The sequence below is a fragment of the Gossypium raimondii genome, chromosome 12, assembly GCF_025698545.1.
Source record: "Gossypium raimondii isolate GPD5lz chromosome 12, ASM2569854v1, whole genome shotgun sequence".
NCBI lineage: Eukaryota > Viridiplantae > Streptophyta > Magnoliopsida > Malvales > Malvaceae > Gossypium > Gossypium raimondii.
Window position 1 is genome coordinate 46728258 of NC_068576.1, and position 10918 is coordinate 46739175.

The following is a 10918-nucleotide window of genomic DNA, read 5'->3' on the forward strand; positions in this document are numbered from 1 at the left end:
CTTATGATAGGTAAATAAACATGTTTTGGTCTTATTTATAATGAAGCATGATTGTCTTTTAAATGAGCTTAAAGTTAGTAAGTAATGTACATGATAAATTTGGGTTATGTTAATTAATTGAGAGATGCGGGTTTTAGATCTAACTTTACATACTTAAATGGGTTAGCCGAGTTGAGTTCATGGTAATTGACAATGTATGAGTATAAAATTGATATGCATAAATGTACATAAGGATTTTAAATAATCGGGAAGTTTTATTTATTTATTTATTGAATTGATGTAATAATACATAACTCTTGCTTAATATTTTTATTGTACATTTTCTTTGTATGACTTTGTGACATGTTTCTTTAATTATAATTATGATTATATACAAGTGAAATGTATGTATTAAATTTTTAATCAGTCATTAATTCTAATTATGCAAATATATCATATGTGCATTCGAAATTGTTTGAAAGTTGTGTCTTATTTGGTAATGCTTCGTAACCTTGTTCCGGCGACGGATACGGGTTAGAGGTGTTACGTTTTATTAGTATCAGAGCTACGGTTTAGTCGGTTCTGAGACTAACGTAGCGCGTGTGAGTCTAGCTATACATGCCATATTTTATATTACGATAGTGTGATGACTTCTGACATCTAAAAATATGTTTTCGTATAATAATGGATCCCGATCGAGTCGTGGCTGATGATGTTGAGAGTATACCGCATGCTCCCGCACAAGGGACAGAGCCGGTAGATTCTAGACCGACCTCGATTAACCAGGAGGGAGAGGCTAAACAAGCTTTTTACCAAATGATAAACGACTGGTTTACTCAATATATCAGTACAAATTTAGCTGCGCAACAACCTCCACCCCTGACTAATCTATCTTCGATACCTGTGATATCTCTGATGATTGATCCGATGAGGTTTAGTAAGCCCCCTGTTGATAATATTAGAAATTATGGGGCCAAAAAGTTCAGGGTTACAGTTAATGATGATACCGAGTAGGCTAAATTTTGGCTCGATAACACTATCCGTGTATTTGAAGAATTGCCATGTACACCTGACGAATGTTTGAAATGTGCCATATCCTTGTTATGCGATTCTGCCAATCATTGGTGCAACACTTTAGTGTCGGTTGTGCCGAAGGAGCGAGTCACCTGGGAATTTTTTCAGACTGAATTCCGTAAGAAATATATCAGTCAGAGATTTATTGATCACAAACGTAAAGAATTTGTTAAGCTTAAACAGGGTCGTATGACTGTTACTGAGTACGAGCGGGAATTTGTGAGACTTAGTAGATATGCCCGAGAGTGTGTTTCGACTGAAGCTACAATGTGTAAACGATTTGAACACGGGTTGAATGAAGATATTAAATTGCTTGTGGATATACTTGAAAGTAAAGAGTTCGTGGTGCTGGTCGAGCGAGCTTGCGAAGCTGAAGAGCTCGAGAAAGAAAAGAGAAAAGCTGATTTTGAAGCTAGAGATTCTCGTAAAAGATCATCAGGTAAGACTTTTAACTCAGCACTGAAGAAGTTCAGAGAAGATCAGAGCCGATCTAAAGCTATTGCAGGCTTTTCTAGACGAGATCGAGATCGACCTCCTGTGAGTTCACGAGCCACTTCAATTGCTAGCGTTGGCAATGTTTGACAGAATAGATCCGAGTGCAAGCATTGTGGTAAATGGCATTCTGAAGATTACAGATTGCATGATCGGTCTTGTTTTAAGTGTGGATTGAAGAATCATTTTATTCAGGAGTTCTCGATATTAGCCGAGCAAAATACTGTTCAGAGTACCAGACCGAGTAATATGTCAGTGCGAGGTAGACCACCCAGGTATACAGGTAATGTAAGTGGCAGTTAGAGAGGGACAAAAGATACGGCAGTTCGATCTGAGGCTCATGCACATGCCAGAGCATATGCTATACGCGCTCGCGAGGAGGCTTATTCCCCAGATGTCATTACCAGTACTTTCACTCTTTATGATACTAATGTTGTTGCATTGATTGATCCTGATTTGACTCATTCATATGTATGTTAGACTTTAGTATCTAGTAAGACTTTGCCTGTTGAGTCTATTGAGTTTGTGATTAGAGAATCAAACCCCCTGGGCCGGTGTGTTTTGGTTGACAAAGTGTGTAAGAATTGTCTGTTGATGATTCGAGATTTGTGTTTTCCAGCTGATTTGATGTTGTTGCCATTTGACGAGTTTGATATAATTCTGGGTATGAATTGGTTGACTTTACACGATGCTGTGGTTAACTACAAAAGAAATACTATTGATTTAAGATGCCAGAATGACGAGATTATTCAGATTGAATCTAATGATCTGAATGGTTTATCTGTAGTGATATCCTCGATATTGGCTCAGAAATATGTAAGAAAAGGTTGTGAAGCTTACTGTGCATATGTTCTTATTAGTAAAGTGACTGAAAAGAAGATTGAATCCGTACTAGTTATGTGTGAGTATTCGAATGTGTTTCTCAAAAAATTACCAGGCTTGTCACCTATTCGAGAGGTAGAGTTTGGCATTGATATAGTACCGGAGACGACTCCGATTTCGATGGCTCCGTACCGGATGGTACCGAATGAATTAAAAGAGTTGAAAGCACAGTCGCAAGAGTAAGAGTTTCTCTCCCTGGATGCGCCAGTTCTATTTGTGGAAAAGAAAGATGGGACGATGAGAATGTGCATTGATTACCGGTAGCTCAATAAGGTGAATATAAAGAATAAATATCCGTTGCCATGTATTGATAACTTGTTCGATTAGCTAAAAGGGGCTTCAATGTTTTCGAAGATAGATTTGAGATCGGGTTACTATCAGTCACGAGTTAAAGACTCTGATGTGCCAAAGACTACTTTCAGAACGAGGTACGGACAATGCGAGTTTTTGGTTATGCCTTTTGGACTTACAAATACACCTGCTGTTTTCATGGATTTGATGAATCAGATCTTTAGGAAATATTTGGATCAGTTTGTGGTAGTATTCATAGATGATATTTTGATCTACTCTCATGATGAAACCGAGCATGCCGAACATTTGAGACTTTTGTTATAAAATTTACTAGATAAACAGTTGTATGCAAAGTTCAGTAAATGTGAGTTCTGGTTATGCGAAGTCAGTTTTCTGGGCCATTTTGTATCAGCATCGGGTATTCGGGTTGATCAGAGTAAAATTTTAGCTATACTTGATTGAAAACCTGTGAGAAATGTCACTGAAGTTCAAAGTTTTCTGGGACTCGCTGGTTACTATAGACGGTTCGTGAATGGTTTTTCAATGATTGCAACCCCAATGATGAAGTTGTTACAGAAAAATGTTAAGTTCGAGTGGTCAGAAAAGTGTCAAAAAAGATTTGAGCAGTTGAAAGCCCTTTTGACCGAAGCTCCAGTACTAGTTCAGCCAGAGACGGGTAAAGAATTTGTTCTTTTTAGCGATGCATATTTGAACAATTTGAGTTGTGTTTTGATGTAGGAAGGCAAAGTTGTAGCTTATGCCTCGAGACAGTTAAAGCCACATGAGAGTTAGGTCTGTTTAAAAAAATTGGATCGGGTAGGTTATCTGGTAAATATGTAGGGTAGGTTTACTTCGTAAAACATGATTGGGTAAAAATGTGGGTCAGTTTCTCCAAAAATGCATGATTAAATAGCTCCAAAAATGCCTCCTTTTATATTTTTCGTGATTACTAACTAAGTTTGTTTGTCTTCATTTTGTTTCCCAATCATGTATCATAGGCATCATATTAGGAAAGTGTTGATTAGAGATTGGTTGCCAAAAAAGAGTTTCTGACCGAGAAAGATGTTGTAGTTCGAGACTAGTATTTGAGGACCCAGAAAGTAAAATAGGACAATTTAAATGAAGGATATATCTCCAATCTTCCTAAGCTTGTGACTTCGAACGCTCGTCAGAATGACATCAAAAACTTGACTAGGATCTAGAAACAGTGGGACTCAGATACTAGAGGCATCTTTACTGAAGAATACGGGGATATAGCTCACTTGATAGCAATCAATGTGGACGAATAGTTGGTTCAAGCCTTGGTTCGATTCTGGGACCCAGCCTACCAGTGTTTCACTTTCAATCAGGAGGATATGACTTCGACCATAGAGAATATTCCCCTCTACTTCGCATTGACAACGTACAACTCAACAAGATATACGTGAAGGAGCCTAAACCGATGACCTTTAAGAAAAAGCTAATGAAGTTAACGGGAATGACTGATACATAGGCTGAAAAATAGATAAGAAAGAAGAACGAAGTCAGTTGTGTTCTGTGGTTTTCTCTTCGAGATTTAGTTCAAAATCATCCAGATATCTTGAAGGGGATAGATCTGTTTGCTTTGGCCATTTACAGACTGATCATCTTCCCAAAGGTTGTCGGCACATTGAAGTTGTGATAGTGGATTTCTTCGAAAAGTTTAGGCAAGGAATCAACCCCATCCCAACCATCTTGGCCTAAACTTTTAGATCTCTAAATAGTTGTAGGAGAAAAGGGGAAGGGCGTTTTATCGGATGCTCTCAGTTACTTAATGCTTGGATTTTTAGCCACTTTTGGAAATTGGGGTGCACACCTTTCCATATGTTTTCAAAGACATTTGCTCCATTGGAAGTATACATTGAAAAAGATTGGCCAAAGGATGTCAATGAACAACACTGGGTCTCAATTTTTCAGAACTTTCGTGTCGAATATATAACTTGGAGAGCACCTTGGATTCGTCCTTCTGTCCTGTAATACAAGTGTGAAAACCAAGATTGGGTGCCTTTACTGGGATTATGGGGAAGAGTTGGATATGCTCTGTTGATAGTTCAAAGATAATTCGTTTCGCGATAATTCATACCAGCTATTGGTGGATTGACACAATCTGAGTTTACCTTTACGGGTGAGGGTTATATGAAAAAGGTCCGAGATACTTCAAATTCTTGGAAGGAAATCTATCTAATGGATTTAGCTCTCCATGCTGATACTATCACTCTAGATTATGACATATGGAGACAATGACAACAGAAAAATCAACTAACCTCACCGACTGATTATGTTTTCTGAAATTCGTTCTCAGAAGAAATATCGTTCGAGCTGGAGATGGCAAGACATGAATTTGAACATAAAAAAGCGAAATTGTTACGAGATATTAGTTCTCTTCAAGAGGAAAACTATTAGCTGAAGATTGATGTTCAAATTGAAAAATTCAGAATAAAAAAAGTCCAAAAAGAAGCTGAGATCACGAGAAAGGACTTAAGGGATCTTAATTTGAAAAATAAAAAATTAAGACGCACCATAAGGAATAGTGGACTAGGCAAATCATCGACAGAATGGAAGGAAGAATTAAACAACATCAAAGGCGAATTGGAGTTCTGGAGAGGGAAAGCGAAGAAGGAAGAGGAAAAAGCTGCACGTGCTATAATAGAGTTAAGGAAGACGAATATTGAATATGAAATCGTGTCTGTAAAATTATTGACTAGTTAGTCTAAGTGTCAAGAGCTAAAAGGAAATATACGAGATTTAGAAAATGCGTTGCAAGCTCATCAGCAACATTTGGATAACCTCCTAAAAGCCCTAGAAAAGAAGAATGATCAGCATGATAGAAACATTCGTGCCTATGAAATAGCTCTCCAAGAAAAGGATATGCATATCGGTAGTTTGGTCAATGAAATTTGCAAGGCAACTGTGCAAATAATGTAATTATCAGATGAAGTAGAAGCTTTTCGTTGCCAATTCTCTCCAAGTCAAAAATCGAGGATGCTGGAATTCCTAGAACGTGTAAGGAAACAAGGCGATGTGGCTAGAAATTTGTGTAACTGTTAAATCAGAGATGGTAAAACATTTTGTAATAAACTCTTTTGATTAATGAAACGCCTAAGTATGGGGCTATTTTGAAATCAAGACCCATTTTTGCATATTTTCGCATGACTTAGTCATTCATTCATTCATTGTATGTACATATCACCCTAATCATTCACTAATGCTAAAACCGTATAATCCACAGTTACGACACTACAAGTCTAAGAGCTAAAGCTATGGATGATGAACTCAACGAGAGAATTGAAAGGATAGAAAGGACCCAAAGAGAGTTGCAATAGCAGCTGGCTAAGTCAGAGCAAGAGGCGCGAGATGGTAAGATCTCGAGAGGAATCACTCGAACAACTGGATCAAATGGCCAAAATGGTGGAGATGATGACAGCTTTGGTCAAAGGAAAGGGACCTATGCTGAGCCTCGATATTATAGAGCCCCAGACAAGAGCTAATAATAATCAAGATGCACTTTATCCCCTAGGGTTCACTCCACCTCATGCCCATACAACATAAAGAGGATATCCTCAAGGGGAACCTACAGTCTTGGAGCAACATCCTGCACCATCTGCTTATCTAGGGCAAGGAATATTTGTATTGAATCTCGAGGCTAATATTTCAGATCCAATTGTTCCAGATCTGGACGATCCTATAGAAATAACAAGGTTAAAAATTAATGATCATCACACTCAAGATAAATATAGGATCTTGGAAGAAACACTCAAGGCAATAGAAGGTACTGAAGTATTCTCTGCGTTGAGTGCCAAAGAGCTCAGTTTGGTGCCCGATCTGGTTCTACCTTCGAAATTCAAGGCGCCAAATTTTGAAAAATATGATAGGACGAGATGTCTAAAAGTGCATATTATCATGTTTTACCGGAAGATGACTTGTTACATGAATGAGGATAAATTGTTGATACACTGTTTCCAAGATAGTTTGGTCAGATCGGCTGTTCGATGGTATAATCAGCTTAGTAAAGAAAGGATCCAATCATGGAAGGATTTAACATCAGCATCTTGTGAGCAATACAAGCATGTATTAGATATCGTACCTGATCGACTAAGTTTGCAAATGATAGAAAAGAAGTCGATGGAGACTTTTAAACAATATACGCCGTTTTACGATAAGTTGGTAGGAAGCGCCACGAAGGACTTTGCAGACATTGTAAAATGCAGGGAGCTTATAGAAAATGTCATCAAGAGTGGGAGGATAGGAGGCCTTGAGATTTCTAAAAGGGAAGTACCCGTAAGGAAAAAAGAGGCAAAAACCCACGTGGTTAGAACCAATGGCCATTTTACCTCTAATCCGTACTCAGCCCAATTACGACCTCGTTATTGCCCACCTTCAAACTTCTACTTTTCTCCCCAAGGTCCTTACTGTCAGGCAACTCCTCCTTACCCCGTCTACGCCATGAATAACCAAAGAACGTTTACAATGTTCCCACTAAACACCATGTCTATACAAAGCCAACCCAAAAATAAACAAAGACCAGTAAAACCCAATTTTGAAAAACCTCAGTTCACCCTAATTCCCATATCATACAGAGAATTATACCCGAAAATATTAAAGAGGCAATTAATATCCCCCTATTATATGGCACCCCTGAAGCCCCCATACCTAAAATGATATGATCCTAACGCTAATTGTATGCATCACGTTGGAAATTAGGGGCATTCTACACAAAATTGTATTACCTTTAAAAGGAGGGTTCAAGGTCTCATCGATGCTGGCATTCTGTGATTTAATGGCGTTAGTAATGTGGCTGAAAACCCTATTCCTAACCATACTGATGGAAATGTGAATGCGGTGACAAATAACGATAAATTACGAGCCAAAAGCTGTGTTGCCGAAGTAAAAACGCCTTTGCGGAAGGTATGGGAGATGATGGTTGAAAAGGGTTTGTTTTGTCCATCCAACAGAATTTTCTAGGAAGAAAATACAGAAGGTCAGTTTTTGTGACTTCCATGGTGTCAAAGGGCATGACATCCAATCTTGTGAGGAATTTAGAAAACTACTTCAGGATATAATGGATAACAAGGAGATCAAGATATTTGACAGAGTGGAAGAGGCCGAGGACGGGGAAATATGCATCTCTAATAATCAACCATCAGCTATCCCTTATAGTGTCAATCGGCTTTTGGTGATTTATTATGAGGCAAAGAAAGAGGAAGTTAACCCAAAGGTGATAATCGAAGTGTCATCTTCTTTCTGTTACAAGGACAATAAGGCAGTACCATGGAAATATGACGTCAATATTGTCGTATTTGAAGGTGAAAAGTCAAATGCTACGAATGGAAGCATTAGCGGAGTAGGACACTTTACTCACAGTGGGAGGTGTTATTCTCCCGAGATGGTTGAACTAAGGAAGAAAACCGCTGACTCGAACTAGAAAAGAAAAGCACTGGTGCATGAGGTTGAGGGATGTCGAAATACCATCTAAGTAGAAAGTTAAAAGACCCGTGAATGATGAAGAAGCACATGAATTCTTAAAGTTCATTAAACACAGTAAATATAGCGTTGTGTAGCAATTAAATAAGCAGTTGACACGAACCTCGGTATTATCTCTATTGTTGAACTCAGAGCCACATTGGAATATCTTACTAAAAGTGTTAAATCAAGCTTATGTGGCGAACAATGTATCTGTAAAAAAGCTCGATAGGTGGGTAAGTAATCTGAATGCAGATAATTTCATCTCTTTTAGTGATGACGAAATACCGCCAAATGGTAGGGGCTCTGTAAAAGCATTACACATCACGACCAGTTGCAAGGGTTACATAGTACCGAATGTGCTCATTGACAACAGGTTTGCACTCAATGTCTTGCTTTTGGCCACACTTTCCAAGATGCCAATTGATATGTCTTAGCTAAGTCCTTGTCAATCTACAGTAAGGACATTTTATGGGACACAATGAGAGGTTATGGGAAAGATCTAAATTCCTCTAGAGGTGGGCCTGTGTGCATACGATGTCAAGTTCCAAGTCATGGACATCACGGCTCCATACAATTGCCTTTTAGGGAAGCCTTGGATCCATTCTGCTGGGGCAGTTCCTTAATATCTCCATCAAAAAGTGAAGTTTGTCATTGATAGTCGCTTGATTACTGTTGCTGGTGAGGAAGACATCGTTGCATCTATCTCTACTGATGCACCCTACATTGAAGTAAGCAAGAAAGTCATGGAATGCTCCTTTCGTTTCTTTAAATTTATCAAGGCCACATTTATTACCGAAGGGAACAAGATTCCTACACCCAAGTTGTCAAGGAACACCAAGATAAGAATTAAACTGACTGTGGGAAAATGAGCTCGAGATAAGAAAGGTTTGGGAAGATATCAGCAAGGGATATCTAGAGCGTTGAAACGAGTACACCACAAGGCTCGATGTGATTTGGGGATCGAGCCAGACATACATCAGAGAAGAAAATAATTACAGAAAAATCAAGAAAGAAGAATCGCAAGAACCTCAGGTTGAGAATTGGAATGAGAGCCAATGATGTATCCTCCTTCATCAGAGACCTTTACATGTGCGGGATTGATGTACCCAGGGCAAGACAATCCGCGAAACGCTTTGTTATTTATTGAAAATGGTCCTCAGAACATCAGCATAAATTTTATTGACAACGAGGGTGATGCAATTAAGGATGTTTCAATGATATGCCCTTGTCCTCCAGGATATGTTTTGAACAATTGGACTGTTGTGGACCTTCTTGTAGTTTCTAAGTCCTTTGCAGAGTAATGCCTAATGTTAATTCTCTATTTTTTTGTATTCCTAAGCAGTGGGGTTCCTTTTGTAAGAGCTTATGTTTGCTCTTTATCATTTCAATGAACATTAGTGAAAATGCATATTGTCATGATCTTTTCATTTCCATTAGCTTTATATTTATCCCCTCTTTTCATAGCCTTTCCCTACATATATCTCATATCATTCCATAACATTGTGTTTGTTGATTACAATACTTTGATTTTCTCTATAGTTTTCTTTTTTCTATTCGCCTTTCAGGTGCTCGGATATCAATGGCATGAACAATCCCGTTACAGATCCTGAAATTAATTTCAAGAAGGTTGTTTGTTTAGGAGAATTCGAATCTGAGAAAAATGTTGAAGATTGTGTCTCGTCTCCTAACTTTCTAATAATGGTAAAATAAGAAAAGAAACAGATCCTACCCATCAAAAGTCTGTTAAGATAGTAAACTTAGGAAATGAAGAAAAAAAACAAGAAGTGAAGCTTGAGACTTCTATTTCAGAGAACACTAAACGAAATTTGATCGCCTTGCTCTGTGAGTACAAAAATATATTCACTTGGTCTTATCAGGATATGCTAGGGTTGAATGCAGATATGGTGGTCCATAGGCTCTCGTTGAAACTAAAATGCAAACCCGTTCAGCAAGCTAAGACGGATGAGACCTGAAATGTTGTTAAAGATAAAAGAAGAAGTCAAGAAATAATTTGATGCCTGCCTCCTACCAGTCTCTAAATATCCAAAATGGGTAGCTAACATAGTTCTAGTATCGAAGAAAAACGGCAAGGTGCAAATGTGCGTGGATTATCACAATTTGAAACGAGCAAGCCCTAAGGATAATTTTGCTTTGCCAAACATCGATACGTTGGTGGATAATACGGCAAAGCATTTATTTTTTTCTTTCATGGATATTTTCTTGGGTTATAATCAGATAAAGATGGCTCTCGAAGATATGTCAAAAATTACATTCGTGACAATGTGGGGAACGTTCTGTTATAAGGTAATGCTGTTCGGATTAAAAAATGCTGGGGCAACATATCAAAGAGTCGTGGTGATGTTGTTCCATGACATGATGCACCAAAAAATAGAAGTTTATGTCGATGATATGATTGCCAAATCCCGAGAAGAAAAAAAGCATGTTGAGAATCTCAGGAAACTATTCAAAAGGTTAAGAAAGTTCCAGTTAAAGCTTAATCTAGCCAAGTGTATGTTTGGGACTACCTCGGGAAAACTGTTAGGTTTCATTGTCAGCGAGAAAGATATTGAGGTGGGCCCAGATAGGATAAAAGCCATACAACAACTGCCACCTCCGCGCACATAAAAAGAAGTCAGAGGATTTTTAGGAAGGTTGAATTAAATTTCTCGATTTATTGCTCAACTTACCAACAAGTGTGACCCAATTTTTTGACTCATTC